We start from the raw sequence: 23,209 nt of genomic DNA, 5'->3' as shown, positions 1-23,209 counted from the left end.
TTCCATCTGAAGATCCTTTTCAGTTCTTAACTGAATTCTTGCAGATCTGTGATACTGTTAAGACTAATGGAGTAGATCCTGAAGTCTACACGCTCATGCTTTTCCCTTTTGCTGTAAGAGACAGAGCTAGAGTGTGGTTGGACTCTCAACCCAAAGATATCCTGAACTCTTGGGATAAGCTGGTCACGGCTTTCTTAGCCAAGTTTTTTCCTCCTCAAAAGCTGAGCAAGCTTAGAGTGGATGTTCAGACCTTCAGACAGAAAGAAGGTGAATCCCTCTATGAAGCTTGGGAGAGATACAAGCAACTGAACAAAAAGTGTCCTTCTGACATACTTTCAGAATAAACCATCCTGGATATATTCTATGATGGTCTGTCTGAATTAGCTAAAATGTCATTGGATACTTCTGTAGGTGGATCCATTCACCTAAAGAAAACACCTGCAGAAGCTCAAGAACTCATTGACATGGTTGCTAATAACCAGTTCATGTACACTTCTGAGAGGAATCCTGTGAGTAATGGGACGCCTATGAAGAAGGGAGTTCTTGAAATTGATACTCTGAATGCCATATTGGCTCAGAATAAAATATTGACTCAGCAAGTCAATATGATTTCCCAGAGTCTGAATGGAATGCAAGCTGCATCCAACAGTACTCAAGAGGCATCTTCTGAAGAAGAAGCTTATGATCCTGAGAACCCTGCAATAGCAGAGGTGAATTACTTAGGTGAACCTTATGGAAACACCTATAACTCATCATGGAGAAATCATCCAAATTTCTCATGGAAGGATCAAAAGCCTCAACAAGGCTTTAATAATGGTGGAAGAAACAGGTTTAACAATAGCAAGCCTTTTCCGTCATCCACTCTGCAACAGACAGAGAACTCTGAACAAAATACCTCTAATTTAGCAAACTTAGTCTCTGATCTATCTAAGGCCACTGTAAGTTTCATGAATGAAACAAGGTCCTCCATTAGAAATTTGGAGGCACAAGTGGGCCAGCTGAGTAAAAGGATCACTGAAATCCCTCCTAGTACTCTCCCAAGCAATACAGAAGAAAATCCAAAAGGAGAGTGCAAGGCCATTGATATAACCATCATGGCCGAATCCAAAGAGGAAGGGGAGGACGTGAATCCCAAGGAGGAAGACCTCCTGGGACGTCCAGTGATCAATAAGGAGTTTCCCTTTGAAGAACCAAAGGAATCTGAGGCTCATCTAGAGACCATAGAGATTCCATTAAACCTCCTTTTGCCATTCATGAGCTCTGATGAGTATTCCTCTTCTGAAGAGAATGAGGATGTTACTAAGGAGCAAGTTACCAAGTACCTTGGTGCAATCATGAAGCTGAATGCCAAATTGTTTGGTATTAAGACTTGGGAAGATGAACATCCCTTGTTCACCAATGAACTAAGTGATCTGGATCAACTGATATTGCCTCAGAAGAAACAGGATCCTGGAAAGTTCTTAATACCTTGTACCATAGGCACCATGATCTTTGAAAAGGCTCTGTGTGACCATGGTTTAGGGATAGACCTCATGCCCCTCTCTGTAATAGAGAAACTGGGAATCTTCGGGGTGCAAGCTGCTAAAATCTCATTAGAGATGGCAGACAATTCAAGAAAATAGGCTTATGGACAAGTAGAGGACGTGTTAGTAAAGGTTGAAGGCCTTTACATGCCTGCTGATTTCATAGTCCTAGATACTAGGAAGGATGAGGATGAATCCATCATCCTTGGAAGACCCTTCCTAGCCACAGCAAGAGCTGTAATTCATGTTGACAGAGGCGAACTAGTCCTTCAATTGAATGAGGACTCCCTTGTGTTTAAAACTCAAGGTCATCCTTCTGTAAACATGGAAAAGAGGCACAGTAAGCTTCTCTCAAAACAAAGTCAACCAGAGCCCCCACAGTCAAACTCTAAGTTTGGTGTTGGGAGGTCACAACCAAACTCTAAGTTTGGTATTGAACTCCCATATCCAAACTCTAAGTTTGGTGTTGGGGATTCTCAACAGTGCTCTGAACATCTGTGAGGCTCCATGAGAGCCCATGATGAGCGGATAATTTATACGCTTTTTGGCATTATTTTTAGTATGTTTTTAGTAGAATCTAGTTACTTTTAGGGATGTTTTTAATAGATTTTATGTTAAATTCATATTTCTGGACTTTACTATGAGTTTGTGTGTTTTTCTGTGATTTCAGGTATTTTCTGGCTGAAATTGAGGGACCTGAGAAAAAATTAGATTTAGAGGTTGAAGAAGGACTGCTGATGCTGTTGGATTCTGACCTCCCTGCACTCAAAGTGGATTTTCTGGAGCTATAGAACTCAAAATTGCGCGCTTCCAATTTTGTTGGAAAGTAGACATCCAGGGCATTCCAGAAATATATAATAGTCCATACTTTGCCCAAGTTTAGATGACGCAAACTGGCGTTCAACGCCAGCTTTCTGCCCAATTCTGGAGTTCAGCGCCAGAAATGGATCAAAAACCAGAGTTGAACGCCAGAAATGGATCCAAACCTGGCGTTCAACTCCACAAATGGCCTCTGCACGTGGAAAGTTAAAGCTCAGCCCAAGTACACACCAAGTGGGCCCTGGAAGTGGATTTATGCATCAATTACTTATTTCTGTAAACCCTAGTGACTAGTTTATTATAAATAGAACCTTTTACTATTGTATTAGACATCTTTGGATGCCTGGTTCTTAGATAAGAGGGGCTGGCCATTCGGCCATGCCTGGACCTTTCACTTATGTATTTTTAACGGTAGATTTTCTACACTCCATAGATTAAGGTGTGGAGCTCTGCTGTTCCTCAAAGATTAATGCAAAGTACTACTGTTTTCTATTCAATTCATCTTATTTCGCTTCTAAGATATTTATTCGCTCTTCAACCTGAATGTGATGAACGTGACAATCATCATCATTCCCTATGAACGCGTGCCTGACAACCACTTCCATTCTACCTTCGACTGAATGAGTATCTCTTAGATCTCTTAACCAGAATCTTCGTGGCGTAAGCTAGAATGATGGCGGCATTCAAGAGAATCCGGAAGGTCTAAACCTTGTCTGTGGTATTCCGAGTAGGATTCAATGAATGAATGACTGTGACGAGCTCCAAACTCGCGATTGCAGGGCGTTAGTGACAGACGCAAAAGGATAGTAAATCCTATTCCAGCATGATCGAGAACCGACAGATGAATAGCCGTGCCGTGACAGGGTGCGTTGACCATTTTCACTGAGAGGATAAGATGAAGCCATTGACAAGGGTGATGCCTCCAGACGATTAGCCGTGCCGTGACAGGGCATTGGATCATTTTCCTGAGAGATGACCAAAAGTAGCCATTGACAGTGGTGATGTATCACATAAAGCCAGCCATGGAAAGGAGTAAGACTGATTGGATGAAGATAGCAGGAAAGCAGAGGTTCAGAGGAACGAAAGCATCTCCATTCGCTTATCTGAAATTCTCACCAATGAATTACATAAGTATTTCTATCCCTATTCTATTTAATTATAATTTCGAAAACACCATTATCAATTTATATCTGCCTGACTGAGATTTGCAAGGTGACCATAGCTTGCTTCATACCAACAATCTCCGTGGGATTCGACCCTTACTCACGTAAGGTATTACTTGGACGACCCAGTGCACTTGCTGGTTAGTTACACGGAGTTGTGAACCATGGTCTTGGCATCATGTTTTTTGGCGCCATTTCCAGGGAAAGAAAGAGCAATGAATTTTACATAATTAAAGTGTAATCACGATTCCGCGTACCAAGTTTTTGGTGCCGTTGCTGGGGATTGTTCGAGTTTGGACAACTAACGTTTCATCTTGTTGCTCAGATTAGGTAATTTTCTTTTTATTTTATTTTCAAAAATTTTTCAAAAATCTTTCAAAAATTTGTCATCTGTTTTCGAAAAAAAAAGATATTTTCAAAAATATATTTTTCTTCAAAATTTTTAAGAATGAATTCTAGTGTTTCATATAACATGTTTTAGCTTGGCTGGCTATTAAGCCCTGTCTAATTCCCAGGATTTTGATTGAGGACTATGAATTCATTGCTTTCTTTTTCCCAAATATTTTCGAAAATATTAAAAGAAAATACAAAAAAAATCATAAAATCATAAAAATCAAAAATATTTTTGTGTTTCTTGTTTGAGTCTTGAGTCATGTTATAAGTTTGGTGTCAATTGCATGTGCATCTTGCATTTTTTTCGAAAAAATTCATGCATTCATAGTGTTCTTCATGATCTTCAAGTTGTTCTTGGTAAGTCTTCTTGTTTGATCTTTGTATTTGCATGTTTTGTGTCTTTTCTTGTTTTTCATATGCATTCTTGAAATCTTAGTGTCTAAGCATTAAAGATTTCTAAGTTTGGTGTCTTGCATGTTTTCTTTGCATAAAAAAATTTTTCAAAAATATGTTCTTGATGTTCATCATGATATTCACGGTGTTCTTGGTGTTCATCTTGACATTCATAACATTCTTGCATGCATTCATTGTTTTGATCTAAAAATTTCATGCATTGCATAATTTTCATGTTTTTCATAAAAATTTCAAAAATCAAAAAAATATCTTTCCCTTTTTCTTCTCATAAATTCGAAAATTAGATTTGACTTTTTCAAAAATTTTTAAAAACTTAGATGTTTCTTATGTGTCAATTCAAATTTTCAATTTAAAAATCTTATCTTTTTCAAAAAATCTTTTTCAAAAATCAAATCTTTTTCATTTTTCTTAGTTATTTTCGAAAATTTTAAAAATATTTTTCAAAAATCTTTTTCTTATTTTTATATCAAATTTTCGAAAATAACAACAACAATTGATGTTTTGATTCAAAAAATTTCAAGTTTGTTACTTGCTTGTTAAGAAAGATTCAAACTTTAAGTTCTAGAATCATATCTTGTGATTTCTTGTGAATCAAGTCATTAATTGTGATTTTAAAAATCAAATCTTTTTCAAAACTAATTTCAATCATATCTTTTCAAAAATATCTTCTTATCTTATCTTTTTCAAAAATTTAATTTCAAAATATCTTTTCTAACTTCCTAACTTCTTATCTTTTCAAAATTTGTTTCAACTAACTAACCAACTTTTTGTTTGTTTCTTATCCTTTTCAAAACTACCTAACTAACTCTCTCTCTCTCCAATTTTCAAAAATCCCTTCCCTCTTTTTCAAAATTTCTTTTTAATTAACTAATTATTTTAATTTTTGATTCTTATTTTCGAAAAAAAAAATTACTAACCTTTTTCAAAAACTATTTTCGAAAATCACTAACTCTTTTTCAAAAAATTATTTTCGAAAATTCTCCCTCTCCCATCTTATTCTATTTATTTATTTATCTACTAACAATAAAGAGCCTCTTTACTGTGACATAGAGGATTCCTCTTCTTTTCTTGTTCTCTTCTCTTTCTTATGAGCAGGGACAAAGAAAAAGGCATTCTTGTTGAAGCTGATCCAGAACCTGAAAGGACTCTGAAGAGAAAACTAAGAGAAGCTAAATTACAACAATCCAGAGACAACCTTATTGAAAATTTCAAACAAGTAAAGGAGATGGCAGCCGAACCCAACAACAATAATGCAAGGAGAATGCTTGGTGACTTTACTGCACCAAATTCTAATTTACATGGAAGAAGCATCTCCATTCCTGCCATTGGATTAAACAATTTTGAGCTTAAACCTCAATTAGTTTCTCTGATGCAGCAGAACTGCAAGCTTCATGGACTTCCATCTGAAGATCCTTTTCAGTTCTTAACTGAATTCTTGCAGATATATGATACTGTTAAGACTAATGGAGTAGATCCTGAAGTCTACAGGCTCATGCTTTTCCCATTTGCTATAAGAGACAGAGCTAGAATTTGGTTGGACTCTCAACACAAAGACAGCCTGAACTCTTGGGATAAGCTGGTCACGACTTTCTTAGCCAAGTTCTTTCCTCCTCAAAAGCTGAGCAAGCTTAGTGTGGATGTTCAAACCTTCAAACAGAAAGAAGGTGAATCCCTCTATGAAGCCTGGGAGAGATACAAAGGACTGACCAAAAAGTGTCCTACTGACATGTTTTTAGAATGGACCATCCTGGATATATTCTATGATGGTTTATCTAAGCTATCAAAGATGTCATTGGATACCTCTGTAGGTGGATCCATTCACCTAAAGAAAATGCCTGCAGAAGCTCAAGAACTCATTAACATGGTTGCTAATAACCAGTTTATGTACACTTCTGAGAGGAATCCTGTCAGTAATGGGACGCCTATGAAGAAGGGAGTTCTTGAAGTTGATACTCTGAATGCCATATTGGCTCAGAACAAAATATTGACTCAGCAAGTCAATATGATTTCCCAGAGTCTGAATGGAATGCAAGCTGCATCCAACAGTACTTAAGAGGCATCTTCTAAAGAAGAAGCTTATGATCCTGAGAACCCTGCAATAGCAGAGGTGAATTATTTAGGTGAACCTTATGGAAACACCTATAACTCATCATGGAGAAATCATCCAAATTTCTCATGGAAGGATCAAAAGCCTCAACAAGGCTTTAATAATGGTGGAAGAAACAGGTTTAACAATAATAAACCTTTTCCATCATTCACTTAGCAACAGACAGAGAATTCTGAGCAGAATCCATCTAGCTTAGCAAATCTAGTCTCTGATCTATCTAAGGCCACTGTGAGTTTCATAAATGAAACAAGGTCTTCCATTAGAAATTTGGAAGCACAAGTGGGCCAGCTGAGTAAAAGAATCACTGAAATCCCTCCGAGTACTCTCCCAAGCAATACAGAAGAGAATCCAAAAGGAGAGTGCAAGGCCATTGACATAAGCATCATGGCCGAACCCAAAGAAGGAGTGGAGGACGTGAATCCCAAGGAGGAAGACCTCCTGGGACGTCCAATGATCAATAAGGAGCTTCCCTCTGAGGAACCAAAGGACTCTAAGGCTCATCTAGAGACCATAGAGATTCCATTAAACCTCCTTATGCCCTTCATAAGCTCTGATGAGTATTCCTCTTCTGAAGAGAATGAGGATGTTACTGAAGAGCAAACTGCCAAGTTTCTTGGTGCAATCATAAAGCTGGATGCCAAATTATTTGGCATTGAGACTTGGGAAGATGAACCTCCCTTGTTCACCAATGAACTAAGTGATCTGGATCAACTGACATTGCCTCAGAAGAAACAGGATCCTGGAAAGTTCATAATACCTTGTACCATAGGCACCATGATCTTTAAGGCTCTGTGTGACCTTGGTTCAGGGATAAACCTCATGCCCCTCTCTGTAATAGAGAAACTGGGAATCTATGGGGTGCAAGCTGCTAAAATCTCATTAGAGATGGCAAACAGTTCAAGAAAACAGGCTTATGGACAAATAGAGGACGTGTTAGTAAAGGTTGAAGGCCTTTACATCCCTGCTGATTTCATAGTCCTGGATACCGGAATGGAAGAGGATGAATCCATCATCCTAGGAAGACCTTTCCTGGCCACAGCAAGAGCTGTGGTTGATGTTGACAGAGGTGAAATAGTCCTTCAATGGAATGAGGACTCCCTTGTGTTTAAAACTCAAGGATCTCCCTCTACAACCATGGAGAGGAAGCATGAAAAGCTTCTCTCAAAGCAGAGTCAACCCAAGCCCCCACAGTCAAACTCTAAGTTTGGTGTTGGGAGGCTACAACCAAACTCTAAGTTTGGTGTTGAACTCCCATATCCAAACTCTAAGTTTGGTGTTGGAGAGTCTCAACAATGCTCTGAACATCTGTGAGACTCTATGAGAGACCATTGTCAAGCTATTGACATTAAAGAAGCGCTTGTTGGGAGGCAACCCAATTCTTATTTATCTAACCACATTTTTCTTAGTTATATGTCTTTATAGGTTCATGATCATGTGGAGTCACAAAATAAACAAAAAATTCAAAAACGGAATCAAAAACAGCAGAAGAAAAATCACACCCTGGAGGAGCATCTGTCTGTCGTTCAAACGCCAGAACAGAGCATGGTTCTGGCACTGAACGCCCAAAATGGGGAGCATCCTGGCGCTGAACGCCCAGAACAAGCATGGTTCTGGCATTCAACGCCAGAAATGGCAGCAAATGGGCGTTGAACGCCCAAAATGGGCACCAACCTGGCGCTGAACGCCCAGAGTTGTGTGCAAGGGCATTTTACATGCCTAAATTGGTGCAGGGATGTAAATGCCTTGACATTTCAGGATCTGTGGACCCCACAGATCATCTTAGGATATGTGGACCCCACAGGATCATCTCAGGATCTGTGAATCCCACAGGATCCCTACATACCTCCATTCACTCTCTTCTCTCTTCTCAATCATCCTCTATTCCCAATAAACACTCTTCCCTGTTAACCCTTTACCACTCACATCCATACACCCACTTACCCTCAAAATTCAACATCTCTTCCCCACCCTATCCCACCCATATGGCCGAATACACACATCCCTCCATCTCCTCCATATCTTCTTCTTCTTCTTCTATTCCTTCTTCTTTTGCTCGAGGGCGAGCAACATTCTAAGTTTGGTGTGGTAAAAGCATTGCTTTTTTGTTTTTTTTCCATAACCATTGATGGCACCTAAGGCCAGAGAAACCTCTAGAAAGAGGAAAGGGAACACAAAAGCTTCCATCAAGGGTCTATAGCTCAGTGGTAGAACATTTGACTGCAAATCAAGAGATCCCGGAGATACCTCAGGGGATACATTTTCTTCCACACAATTATTGGAAGCAACTAAGGGTGGAACATCAAGGGCACTCCATCATCCTTCATGAAATCAGAGAAGATCTAAAAGCAATGAAGGAGGAGCAACAAAGGCAAGGAAGAGACATAGAAGAGCTCAAGGACATCACTAAGGTGGATTCATTCCTTGTTCTTATTTCTATTGTTTTTCGTTTTCTATGTTATGTGCTTATCTATGTTTGTGTCTTCACTAAATGATCATTAGTAGTTAGTAACTTTGTCTTAAAGTTATGAATGTCCTATGAATCCATCACCTCTCTTAAATGAAAAATGTTTTAATTCAAAAGAACAAGAAGTACATGAGTTTCGAATTTATCCTTGAACTTAGTTTAATTATATTGATGTGGTGACAATGCTTCTTATTTTCTGAATGTATGCTTGAACAGTGCATATGTCTTTTGAAGTTGTTGTTTAAGAATGTTAAATATGTTGGCTCTTGAAAGAATGATGACTAGGAGACATGTTATTTGATAATCTGAAAAATCATAAAAATGATTCTTGAAGCAAGAAAAAGCAGCAAAGAACAAAGCTTGGAGAAAAAAAAAATAGGCAAAAAAAAAAACAGAAAGAAAAAGAAAAAGCAAGCAGAAAAAGCCAAAAGCTCTTAAAACCAAGAGGCAAGAGCAAAAAGCCAATAACCCTTAAAACCAAAAGGCAAGGACAAATAAAAAGGATCCCAAGGTTTTGAGCATCAGTGGATAGGAGGGCCTAAAGGAATAAAATCCTTGTCTAAGCGGCTAAACCAAGCTGTCCCTAACCATGTGCTTGTGGCGTGTAGGTGTCAAGTGAAAACTTGAGACTGAGCGGTTAAAGTCAAGGTCCAAAGCAAAAAAAGAGTGTGCTTAAGAATCCTGGACACCTCTAATTGGGGACTTTAGCAAAGCTGAGTCACAATCTGAAAAGGTTCACCCAGTTATGTGTCTGTGGCATTTATGTATCCGGTGGTAATACTGGAAAACAAAGTGCTTAGGGCCACGGCCAAGACTCGTAAAATAGCTGTGTTCATGAATCATCATACTAAACTAGGAGAATTAATAACACTATCTAAACTCTGAGTTCTATAGATGCCAATCATTCTGAACCTCAATGGATAAAGTGAGATGTCAAAACTATTCAAGAGGCAAAAAGCTATAAGTCCCGCTCATTTGATTGGAGCTATGTTTCATTGATAGTTTGGAATTTATAGTATGTTCTATTCTTTTTATCCTATTTTTATTTTTAGTTGCTTGGGGACAAGCAACAATTTAAGTTTGGTGTTGTGATGAGCGGATAATTTATACGCTTTTTGGCATTCTTTATAGTATGTTTTTAGTAGAATCTAGTTACTTTTAGGGATGTTTTTAATAGATTTTATGTTAAATTCACATTTCTGGACTTTACTATGAGTTTGTGTGTTTTTCTGTGATTTCAGGTATTTTCTGGCTGAAATTGAGGGACCTGAGAAAAAATTAGATTCAGAGGTTGAAGAAGGACTGCTGATGCTGTTGGATTCTGACCTCCCTACACTCAAAGTGGATTTTCTGGAGCTACATGACTCAAAATGGCGCGCTTCTAATTGTGTTGGAAAGTAGACATCCAGGGCTTTCCAGAAATATATAATAGTCAATACTTTGCCCAAGTTTAGATGACGCAAACTGGCATTCAACGCCAGCTCTCTGCCCAATTCTGGAATTCAGCGCCAGAAATGGATCAAAAACCAGAGTTGAACGCCAGAAATGGATCCAAACCTGGCGTTCAACTCCACAAATGGCCTCTGCACGTGGAAAGTTAAAGCTCAGCCCAAGTACACACCTAGTGGGCCCCAGAAGTGGATTTATGAATCAATTACTTATTTCTGTAAACCCTAGTGGATTTATGAATCAATTACTTAGACATCTTTGGATTCCTGGTTCTTAAATAAGAGGGGCTGGCCATTTGGACATGCCTGGACCTTTCACTTATGTATTTTTAACGGTAGAGTTTCTACACCCCATAGATTAAGGTGTGGAGCTCTGCTGTTCCTCAAAGATTAATGCAAAGTACTACTGTTTTCTATTCAATTCATCTTATTTCGCTTCTAAGATATTCATTCGCTCTTCAACCTGAATGTGATGAACGTGACAATCATCATCATTCCCAATGAACGCGTGCCTGACAACCACTTCAGTTCTACCTTCGACTGAATGAGTATCTCTTAGATCTCTTAATCAGAATCTTCGTGGCGTAAGCTAGAATGATGGCGGCATTCAAGAGAATCCGGAAGGTCTAAACCTTGTTTGTGGTATTCCGAGTAGGATTCAATGAATGAATAACTGTGACGAGCTCCAAACTCGCGATTGCAGGGCGTTAGTGACAGACGCAAAAGGATAGTAAATCCTATTCCAGCATGATCGAGAACCGACAGATGAATAGCCGTGCCGTGACAGGGTGCGTTGACCATTTTCACTAAGAGGATAAGATGAAGCCATTGACAAGGGTGATGCCTCCAGACGATTAACCGTGCCGTGACAGGGCATTGGATCATTTTCCCGAGAGATGACCGAAAGTAGCCATTGACAGTGGTGATGTATCACATAAAGCCAGCCATGGAAAGCAGTAAGACTGATTGGATGAAGATAGCAGGAAAGCAGAGGTACAGAGGAACGAAAGCATCTCCATTCGCTTTTCTGAAATTCTCACCAATGAATTACATAAGTATTTCTATCCCTATTCTATTTAATTATAATTTCAAAAACACCATTATCAATTTATATCTGCCTGACTGAGATTTGCAAGGTGACCATAGCTTGCTTCATACCAACAATCTCCGTGGGATTCGACCCTTACTCACGTAAGGTATTACTTGGACGACCCAGTGCACTTGCTGGTTAGTTACACGGAGTTGTGAACCATGGTCTTGGCATCATGTTTTTTGGCGCCATTTCCAGGGAAAGAAAGAGCAATGAATTTTACATAATTAAAGTGTAATCACGATTCCGCATACCAGGCCACTGTCAAGCTATTGACATTAAAGAAGCGCTTGTTGGGAGGCAACCCAATTTTTATTTATCTAATTTTATTTTTATTGTTATTTCATGTTTTATTAGGTTCATGATCATGTGGAGTCACAAAATAAATATAAAAATTGAAAACAGAATCAAAAACAGCAGAAGAAAAATCACACCCTGGAGGAGGATCTTACTGGCATTTAAACGACAGTAAGGAGCATCTGTCTGGCATTCAACGCCAGAACAGAGCATGTTTCTGGCGTTGAACGCCAGAAACAAGCAGCATCCTGGCGTTCAGACGCTAGAAATGCACAGTGAGGAAAGCTGGCGCTGAACGCCAGAAACAAGCATCTGGCTGGCGTTCAACGCCAGAAATATGCTGCATCTGGGCGCTGAACGCCCAGAACAAGCATCAATTTGGCGTTTAAATGCCAGAATTGCATGCAAAAGGCATTTTACATGCCTAAATGGTGCAGGGATGCAATTCCTTGACACCTCAGGATCTGTGGACCCCACAGGATCATCTCAGCATCTGTGGACCCCACAGGATCCCCACCTACCACCACTCACTCTCTTCCCTCTTCTCAATGTTCATCCTCTCTTCCCAATAAACACTCTTCCCGAAAACTCTTCACCAATCACCTCAATCTCTCTTCCCTATCACCATTTCACCACTCACATCATCCACTCTTCCCATAAACCTACCTCATAAACTCCACCTACCTTCAAAATTCAAAATCAATTTTCCACCCAAAACCCACCTTTATGGCCGAACCTTACCCCCCTCCCTTCCCTATATATAGCCCTCCATTCTTCCTCATTTTCACACCACACAACCTTTCTTCTCTTCTTGGCCGGATACACCTTTCCCTCCTCTCCTCCATATTTTCTTCTTCTTCTTCATCTATTCTTTCTTCTCTTGCTCGAGGGCGAGCAAAATTCTAAGTTTGGTGTGGTAAAAGCATAAGCTTTTTGTTTTTCCATTACCATTGATGGCACCTAAGACCGGAGAATCCTCTAGAAAAGGGAAAGGGAAGACAAAAGCTTCCACCTCCGAGTCATGGGAGATGGAAAGATTCATCTCCAAAGCTCATCAAGACCACTTCTATGATGTTGTGGCCAAGAAGAAGGTGATCCCCGAGGTCCCTTTCAAACTCAAGAGAAATGAGTATCCGGAGATCTGACATGAGATCCATAGAAGAGGTTGGAAAGTTCTAACAAACCCCATCCAACAAGTCGGAACTCTAATGGTTCAAGAGTTCTATGCTAATGCATGGATCACAAGGAACCATGATCAAAGTAAGAACCCGAACCCAAAAAATTATCTCACCATGGTTCGGGGGAATTACTTAGATTTTAGTCCGGAAAATGTAAGGTTGGCGTTCAACTTGCCAATGATGGAAGAGAACGCACGCCCCTACACAAGGAGAGTCAAATTTGATCAAAGGTTGGACCAAGTCCTCATGGACATATGTGTGGAAGGAGCTCAATGGAAGATTGACTCAAAAGGTAAACCGGTTCAACTGAGAAGACTGGGCCTTAAGCCTGTAGCTAGAGGATGGTTGGAGTTCATTCAACGCTCAATCATTCCCACTAGCAACCGGTCTGAAGTTACTATAGACCGGGCCATCATGATCCATAGCATCATGATTGGAGAAGAGGTGGAGGTTCATGAGATTATACCTCAAGAACTCTACAAGGTGGCTGACAAGTCTTCCACTATGGCAAGGTTAGCTTTTCCTCACCTCATTTGCTATCTATGCAATTTGGCTGGGATTGACATAGAAGGAGACATTCCCATTGAGGAAGAGAAGCCCATCACTAAGAAAAAGATGGAGCAAACAAGAGAGCCCATTCATGGAGCTCGAGAGACGCATGAAGCTCATCACCATGAGATCCCGGAGATGCCTCAAATGCATTTTCCTCCACAAAACTATCGGGAGCAAATCAACACCTCCCTAGGAGAATTAAGTTCCAACATGGGACAATTAAGGGTGGAACATCAAGAGCACTCCATCATCCTTCATGAAATTAGAGAAGATCAAAAAGCAATGAGGGAGGAGCAACAAAGAAAAGGAAGAGACATAGAAGAGCTCAAGGACATCATTGGTTCCTCAAGAAGGAAATGCCACCATCACTAAGGTGGACTCATTCCTTGTTCTTACATTCTCTGTTTTTCGTTTTCTATGTTAAGTGCTTATCTAAGTTTGTGTCTTATTACACGATCATTAGTATTTAGTAACTTTGTCTTAAAGTTATGAATGTCCTATGAATCCATCACCTCTCTTAAATGAAAACTGTTTTAATTCAAAAGAACAAGAAGTACATGAGTTTCGAATTTATCCTTGAACTTAGTTTAATTATATTGATGTGGTGACAATACTTTTTGTTTTCTGAATGAATGCTTGAACAGTGCATATGTGAAGTTGTTGTTTATGAATGTTAAATATGTTGGCTCTTGAAAGAATGATGACAAGAAGACATGTTATTTGATAATCTGAAAAATCATAAAAATGATTCTTGAAGCAAGAAAAAGCAGCAAAGAACAAAGCTTGCAGAAAAAAAAATATAGCGAAAAAAAATAAATAAAAGAGAGAAAAAGCAAGCAGAAAAAGCCAAAAGCTCTTAAAACCAAGAGACAAGAGCAAAAAGCCAATAACCATTAGGCAAGGGTAAATAAAAAGGATCCCAAGGCTTTGAGCATCAGTGGATAGGAGGGCCTAAAGGAATAAAATCCTGGCCTAAGCGGCTAAACTAAGCTTTCCCTAACCATGTGCTTGTGGCGTGAAGGTGTCAAGTGAAAACTTGAGACTGAGCGGTTAAAGTCAAGGTCCAAAGCAAAAGAAGAGTGTGCTTAAGAACCCTGGACACCTCTAATTGGGGACTTTAGCAAAGCTGAGTCACAATCTGAAAAGGTTCACCCAATTATGTGTCTGTGGCATTTATGTATCCGGTGGTAATACTGGAAAACAAAGGGCTTAGGGCCACGGCCAAGACTCATAAAGTAGCTGTGTTCAAGAATCAACATAGTGAACTAGGAGAATCAATAACACTATCTAAACTCTGAGTTTCTATAGATGCCAATCATTTTGAACCTCAATGGATAAAGTGAGATGCCAAAACTATTCAAGAGGCAAAAAGCTACAAGTCCCGCTCATCTGATTGGAGCTATGTTTCATTGATAGTTCGGAATTTATAGTATATTCTCTTCTTTTTATCCTATTTGATTTTCAGTTGCTTGGGGACAAGCAACAATTTAAGTTTGGTGTTGTGATGAGCGGATAATTTATACGCTTTTTGGCATTGTTTTTAGTATATTTTTAGTAGAATCTAGTTGCTTTTAGGGATGTTTTTATTAGTTTTTATGTTAAATTCACATTTTTGTACTTTACTATGAGTTTGTGTGTTTTTCTGTGATTTTAGGTATTTTCTGGCTGAAATTGAGGGACTTGAGCAAAAATTAGATTCAGAGGTTGATGAAGGACTGCTGATGCTGTTGGATTCTGACCTCCCTGCACTCAAAGTGGATTTTCTGGAGCTACAGAACTCAAAATGGCGCGCTTCCAATTGAGTTGGAAACTAGACATCCAGGGCTTTCCAGAAATATATAATAGTCTATATTTTGGCCGAGTTTAGACAACGCAAAAAGGCGTTGAACGCCAGTTCTATGCTGCTGTCTGGAGTTAAACGCCAGAAACACGTCACAAACCAGAATTGAACGCCAAAAACACGTTACAACTTGGCGTTCAACTCCAGAAAGAGCCTCTGCACATGTAACATTCAAGCTCAGCCCAAGCACACACCAAGTGGGCCCCGGAAGTGGATTTATGCATCAATTACTTACTTCTGTAAACCCTAGTAACTAGTTTAGTATAAATAGGACTTTTTACTATTGTATTAGACATCTTATGATTTTTTAGTTCATCTGAGGATCATATTGATCACGTTTGGGAGCTGGCCATTCGGCCATGCCTGGACCTTCATCACTTACGTATTTTCAAATGGTAGAGTTTCTGCACTCCATAGATTAAGGTGTGGAGCTCTGCTGTTCCTCAAAGATTAATGCAAAGTACTACTGTTTTTCTATTTAACTCAACTTATTCCGCTTCTAAGATATTCATTCGCACTTCAATATGAATGTGATGAACGTGACAATCATCATCATTCCCCCACGAACGCGTGCCTGACAACCACTTCCGTTCCACCTTAGATTGAATGATTATCTCTTGGATCTCTTAACCAGAATCTTCGTGGTATAAGCTAGATTGATGGCGGCATTCATGAGAATCCGGAAAGTCTAAACCTTGTCTGTGGTATTCCGAGTAGGATTCTGGGATTGAATGACTGTGACAAACTTCAAACTCGCGAGTACTGGGCGTAGTGACAGACTGATGAGCGGATAATTTATACGCTTTTTGGCATTGTTTTTAGTATGTTTTTAGTAGAATGTAGTTACTTTCAGGGACGTTTTCATTAGTTTTTATGTCAAATTCACATTTCTGGACTTTACTATGAGTTTGTGTATTTTGTTGTGATTTCAGGTATTTTCTGGCTGAAATTGAGGGACTTGAGCAAAAATCAGATTCAGAGGTTGAAGAAGGACTGCTGATGCTGTTGGATTCTGACCTCCCTGCACTCAAAGTGAATTTTCTGGAGCTACAGAACTCGAAATGGCGCGCTTCCAATTGCGTTGGAAAGTAGACATCCAGGGCTTTCCAGCGATATATAATAGTCTATACTTTTTTCAAGTTTAGATAACGAAAACTGGCGTTCAATGCCAGTTCTCTGCCCAATTCTGGCGTCCAGCGCCAGAAACAAGTTGCAAAGTGGAGTTCAACGCCCAAACTGGCACCAAAACTGGCGTTCAACTCCAGGAATGACCTCTACACGTGTAACACTCAAGCTCAGCCAAAGCACACACAAAGTGGGCCCCGGAAGTGGATTTATGCATCAATTACTTACTTCTGTAAACCCTAGTAGCTAGTTTATTATAAATTCGACCTTTTACTATTGTATTAGACATCCTGGATCGTATTTTGATCCTGTGATCACGTTTTGGGGGCTGGCCATTCGGCCATGCCTGGACCTTTCACTTAAGTATTTTCAACGGTAGAGTTTCTACACTCCACAGATGAAGGTGTAGAGCTCTGCTGTTTCTCAAAGACTAATGCAAAGTACTACTGTTTTCTATTCAATTCATCTTATTTCACTTCCAAGATATTCATTCGCACTTCAACCTGAATGTGATGAACATGACAATCATCATCATTCCTTATGAACGCGTGCCTGACAACCACTTCCATTCTACATTATATTGAATGAGTATCTCTTAGATCTCTTAATCGGAATCTTCGTGGTGTAAGCTAGAATGATGGCGGCATTCAAGAGAATCCGGAAAGTCTAAACCTTGTCTATGATATTCCGAGTAGGATTCAATGATTGAATGACTGTGACGAGCTACAAACTCGCGATTGCTGGGCGTAGTGACAGACGCAAAAGGATAGTAAATCCTATTCCAGCATGATCAAGAACCGACAGATGAATAGCCGTGCCGTGACAGGGTGCGTTGACCACTTTCACTGAGAGGATAGGATGTAACCATTGACAAGGGTGATGCCTCCAGACGATTAGCTGTGACGTGACAAGGCATTTCGATCATTTTCCCGAGAGAAGACCGAAAGTTGCCGTTGACAATGGTGACACATTACATAAAGCCAGCCATGGAAAGGAGTAAGACAGATTGGATGAAGACAGCAGGAAAGCAGAGGTTCAGAGGAACGAAAGCATCTCTATGCGCTTATCTGAAATTCTCACCAATGATTTACATAAGTATTTCTATCCCTATTTTATTAGTTATTTTTGAAAACCCCATTACTATTTTATATCTGCCTGACTGAGATTTACAAGGTGACCATAGCTTGCTTCATACCAACAATCTCCGTGGGATTCGATCCTTACACATGTAAGGTATTACTTGGACGACCCAGTGCACTTGCTGGTTAGTTGTGCGAAGTTGTGAACCATGGTATTGGCATCATGTTTTTGGCGCCATTACCAGGGAAAGAAAGAGCGATAGATTTTACATAATCAAAGTGTAATCACAATTTCTGCGCACCAAGTTTTTGGCGCCGTTGCCGGGGATTGTTCGAGTTTGGACAACTGACGATTCATCTTGTTGCTCAGATTAGGTAATTTTCTTTTGTTTTCTTTTCAAAAATCTTTCAAAATTTTCTCCTTTGTTTTTGAAAAAAAAAATTTGAAAAAAAAAATGTTTTAATAAATATATTTTCAGAATTTTTAAGAATGAATTCTAGTGTTTCGTGAAGCATGTTGAAGCCTGGCTGGCTGTAAAGCCATGCCTCAATTCTTTTTGACTCAAGAGAAGAGCTTCTTTATCTTTCTTAGCAAATTGGCTGCTGAATGTAAAGTTCTGCTAAAGCTTGACTGGCTATTAAGCCATGCCTAACCCTCAGATTGGAGCTTTAGACGAACATGGCAAGATTCCTAGAATTCATATTAAAAATTTTGGAATCCTTATTTTTTCTTTTTCAAAATGATTTTCGAAAATTTTAAAATAAAGATACAAAAAATCATAAAATCATAAAAATCAAAAATATTTTGTGTTTCTTGTTTGAGTCTTGAGTCATGTTATAAGTTTGGTGTCAATTGCATGTGCATCTTGCATTTTTCGAAAATTCTCATGCATTCATAGTGCTCTTCATGATCTTCAAGTTGTTCTTGGTATGTCTTCTTGTTTGATATTTGCATTTGCATGTTTTGTGTCTTTTCTTGTTTTTCATATGCATTCTTGAATTCTTAGTGTCTAAGCATTAAAGAATTCTAAGTTTGGTGTCTTGCATGTTTTCCTTGCATTAAAAAAATATTTCAAAAATATGTTCTTGGTGTTCATCTTGACATTCAAAGTGTTCTTGGTGTTCATCTTGACATTCATAGCATTCTTGCATGCATTCATTGTTTTGATCTAAAAATCTCATGCATTGCATCATTTTCATGTTTTTCTCTCTCATCATTCAAAATTCAAAAATCAAAAAATATCTTTCCCTTTTTCTCTCTTAAAATTTCGAAAATTAGATTTGACTTTTTCAAAAATTTTTAAAAATCTAGTTGTTTTTATGAGTCAAATCAAATTTTTAATTTGAAAATCTTATCTTTTTCAAAATCTTTTTCAAAAATCAAATCTTTTTCAAATTTCTTAGTTATTTTCAAAAATTCCAAAAATATTTTTCAAAAATCTTTTTCTTATCTTTATCACATAATTTTCGAAAATAACATAATCAATTAATGTTTTGATTCAAAAATTTCAAGTTTGTTACTTACTTGTTAAGAAATATTCAAACTTTAAGTTCTAGAATCATATCTTGTGATTTCTTGTGAATCAAGTCATTAATTGTGATTTTAAAAATTCAAATCATTTTCAAAAACTAATTTCTATCTTATCTTTTCAAAAATATCTTCTTATCTCACCTTTTTCAAAAAAAATTGATTTCAAAATATCTCTTCTAACTTCCTAACTTCTTATCTTTTAAAAGTTTGTTTCAACTAACTAACTAACTTTTTGTTTGTTTCTTATCTTTTTCAAAACTACCTAACTAACTCTCTCTCTCTCTAATTTTCGAAAATATCACCCTCTTTTTCAAAATTTCTTTTTAATTAACTAATTATTTCAATTTTTAAATCTTAATTTTCGAAAATTACTAACATTTTTCAAAAACTATTTTCGAAAATCACTAACTCTTTTTCAAAAATAATTTTCGAAAATTCTCCTTCTCTTTCATCTTATTCTATTTATTTATTCATCTACTAACAATAAGGAACCTCTTTACTGTGACATAGAGGATTCCTCTTCTTTTCTTGTTCTCTTCTCTTTCTTATGAGCAGGAACAAGGAAAAAGGCATTCTTGTTGAAGCTGATCTAGAACCTGAAAGGACTCTGAAGAGGAAACTAAGAGAAGCTAAATTACAACAATCCAGAGACAACCTTATTGAAAATTTCGAACAAGTAAAGGAGATGGCAGCCGAACCCAACAACAATAATACAAGGAGGATGCTTGGTGACTTCACTGCACCTAGATCCAATTTACATGGAAGAAGCATCTCCATCCCTACCATTGGAGCAAACAATTTTGAGCTGAAACCTCAGCTAGTTTCTCTGATGCAGCAGAACTGCAAGTTTCATGGACTTCCATCTGAAGATCCCTTTCAGTTCTTAACTGAATTCTTGCAGATCTGTGATACTGTTAAGACTAATGGAGTAAATCCTGAAGTCTACAGGCTCATGCTTTTCCCATTTGCTGTAAGAGACAGAGCTAGAATATGGTTGGACTCTCAACCTAAGGATAGCTTGAACTCTTGGGATAAGCTGGTCACGGCTTTCTTAGCCAAGTTCTTTCCTCCTCAAAAGTTGAGCAAGCTTAGAGTGGATGTCCAAACCTTCAAACAAAAAGATGGTGAATCCCTCTACGAAGCTTGGGAAAGATACAAATAGTTGACCAAATAGTGTCCTTCTGACATGCTTTCAGAATGGACCATCCTGGATATATTTTATGATGGTTTATCTGAGTTATCAAAGATGTCATTGGATACTTCTGCAGGTAGATCCATTCACCTAAAGAAAACACCTGTAGAAGCTCAAGAACTCATTGACATGGTTGCTAATAACCAGTTCATGTACACTTCTGAGAGGAATCCTATGAGTAATAGGACGCCTATGAAGAAGGGAGTTCTTGAAATTGATACTCTGAATGCCATATTGGCTCAGAATAAAATATTGACTCAGCAAGTCAATATGATTTCCCAGAGTCTGAATGGAATGCAAGCTGCATCCAACAGTACTCAAGAGGCATCTTCTGAAGAAGAAGCTTATGATCCTGAGAACCCTGCAATAGCAGAGGTGAATTACTTAGGTGAACCTTATGGAAACACCTATAACTCATCATGGAGAAATCATCCAAATTTCTCATGGAAGGATCAAAAGCCTCAACAAGGCTTTAATAATGGTGGAAGAAACAGGTTTAACAATAATAAACCTTTTCCATCATCCACTCAGCAACAGACAGAGAACTCTGAACAAAATACCTCTAATTTAGCAAACTTAGTCTCTGATCTATCCAAGACCACTGTAAGTTTCATGAATGAAACAACGTCTTCCATTAGAAATCTGGAAGCACAAGTGGGCCAGCTGAGTAAAAGGATCACTGAAATCCCTCCTAGTACTCTCCCAAGCAATACAGAAGAGAATCCAAAAGGAGAGTGCAAGGCCATTGACATAAGCACCATGGCCGAACCTGTAAGGGAAGGAGAGGACGTGAATCCCAAGGAGGAAGACCTCCTGGGACGTCCAGTGATCAATAAGGAGCTTCCCTCTGAGGAACCAAAGGACTCTGAGGCTCATCTAGAGACCATAGAGATTCCATTGAACCTCCTTATGCCATTCATGAGCTCTGATGAGTATTCCTCTTCTGAAGAGAATGAGGATGTTACTGAAGGGCAAGCTGCCAAGTTCCTTGGTGCAATCATGAAGCTAAATGCCAAATTATTTGGTATTGAGACTTGGGAAGATGAACCTCCCTTGTTCACCAATGAACTAAGTGATCTGGATCAACTGACATTGCCTCAGAAGAGACAGGATCCTAGAAAGTTCATAATACCTTGTACCATAGGCACCATGATCTTTAAGGCTCTGTGTGACCTTGGTTCAGGGATAAACGTCATGCCCCTCTCTGTAATAGAGAAACTGGGAATCTATGGGGTGCAAGCTGCTAAAATCTCACTAGAGATGGCAGACAATTCAAGAAAACAGGCTTATGGACAAGTAGAGGACGTGTTAGTAAAGGTTGAAGGCCTTTACATCCCTGCTGATTTCATAGTCCTGGATACTGGAAAGGAAGAGGATGAATCCATCATCCTAGGAAGACCTTTCCTAGTCACAGCAAGAGCTGTGATTGATGTGGATAGAGGATAATTAATCCTTCAATTAAATAAGGACAACCTTGTGTTTACAACTCAAGGATCTCTCTCTGCATTCATGGAGAGGAAGCAGAAAAAGCTTCTCTCAAAGCAGAGTCAACCGAAGCCCCCACAGTCAAACTCTAAGTTTGGTGTTGGGAGGCCACAACCAAACTCTAAGTTTAGTGTCAAACCCCCATATCCAAACTCTAAGTTTGGTGTTGGGAGGTCTCAACAAAGCTCTGCACATCTATGAGGCTCCATGAGAGCCCACTGTCAAGCTATTGACAGTAAAGAAGCGCTTGTTGGGAGGCAACCCAATGTTTATTTATCTAATTTTATTTTTGTTTTTCATGTTTTCTTAGGTTCATGATCATGTGGAGTCACAAAATAAACGAAAAATTTAGAAACAAAATCAAAAACAGCGGAAGAAAAATCACACCCTGGAGGAAGCACCTGCCTGGCGTTCAACGCCAGAACAGAACATGGTTCTGGCGCTGAACGCCCAAAATGGGCAGTATCTGGGCGCTGAACGCCCAAAATGGGCATCATCTGGGCGCTGAATGCCAGAATTGCACCCTGGAGAGGAGCTGGCACTGAATGCCCAGAACAAGCATGGTTTTGGCGTTCAACGCCAGAAATGGGCAACAAATGGGCGTTGAACGCCCAAAATGGGCACCAACCTGGCGCTGAACGCCCCAGAGTTGTGTGCAAGGGCATTTTACATGCCTAATTTGGTGCAAGGTTGTAATTCCTTGAACACCTCAGGATCTGTGGACCCCACAGGATCATCTCAGGATCTGTGGACCCCACAGGATCATCTCAGGATCTGTGGACCCCACAAGATCATCTCAGGATCTGTGGACCCCACAGGATCATCTCAAGATCTGTGAATCTCACAGGATCCCCACCCACCTCACCCTCTCTCTCTCCATTCATGGTCATCCTTTCTGTTTTCCATTCACCACTCACATCCATAGACACATCCCTCTATCTCCTCCATATCTTCTTCTTCTTCATCTATTCTTTCTTCTCTTGCTCGAGGGCGAGCAATATTCTAAGTTTGGTGTGGTAAAAGCATAAGCTTTTTGTTTTTCCATTACCATTAATGGCACCTAAGGCCAGAGAAACCTCAAGAAAGAGGAAAGGGAAGACAAATGCTTCCGCCTCTGAGCCATGGGAGATGGAAAGATTCATCTCACAAGCCCATCACTAAGAAAAGGATGGAGCAAACAAGAGAGCACATTCATGAATCTCAACAGGCACATGAAGAAGCTCATCATCAAGAAATCCCTGAGATACATCAAGGGATGCACTTGCCTCCACAGAATTTTTGGGAGCAAATCAACACCTCCCTAGGAGAATTAAGTTCCAACATGGGACAATTAAGGGTGGAACATCAAGAACACTCCATCATCCTTCATGAAATTAGTGAAGATCAAAAAGCAATAAGGGAGGAGCAACAAAGACAAGGAAGAGACATAGAAGAGCTCAAGGACATCATTGGTTCCTCAAGAAGGAAACGCCACCATCACTAAGGTGGATTCATTCCTTGTTCTTATTT

At 39.1% G+C, this 23,209-nt stretch overlaps 3 non-coding genes across 3 annotated transcripts; all 3 read right to left on the bottom strand.

Annotated features, from left to right (window-relative positions):
* Window positions 1–227: 227 nt before the first annotated feature.
* Window positions 228–331, bottom strand: LOC148545796 (small nucleolar RNA R71). The gene has a single exon (XR_015901662.1). It is a non-coding gene; the product is annotated as a small nucleolar RNA R71 (small nucleolar RNA).
* Window positions 332–5,936: 5,605 nt separating this feature from the next.
* On the bottom strand, window positions 5,937–6,040 carry LOC148545795 (small nucleolar RNA R71). Its single transcript, XR_015900525.1, has one exon. It is a non-coding gene; the product is annotated as a small nucleolar RNA R71 (small nucleolar RNA).
* A 14,067-nt stretch (window positions 6,041–20,107) lies between these two features.
* On the bottom strand, window positions 20,108–20,215 carry LOC148545794 (small nucleolar RNA R71). Its single transcript, XR_015901060.1, has one exon. It is a non-coding gene; the product is annotated as a small nucleolar RNA R71 (small nucleolar RNA).
* Between the last annotated feature and the right edge of the window lie 2,994 nt (window positions 20,216–23,209).

The sequence above is a fragment of the Arachis ipaensis genome, chromosome B9 (assembly GCF_059453495.1).
Source record: "Arachis ipaensis isolate K30076 ecotype BB chromosome B9, ASM5945349v1, whole genome shotgun sequence".
NCBI lineage: Eukaryota > Viridiplantae > Streptophyta > Magnoliopsida > Fabales > Fabaceae > Arachis > Arachis ipaensis.
The sequence above is the reverse complement of the archived record's forward strand: the minus strand, read 5'-3'. Positions and strand labels throughout refer to the sequence as shown.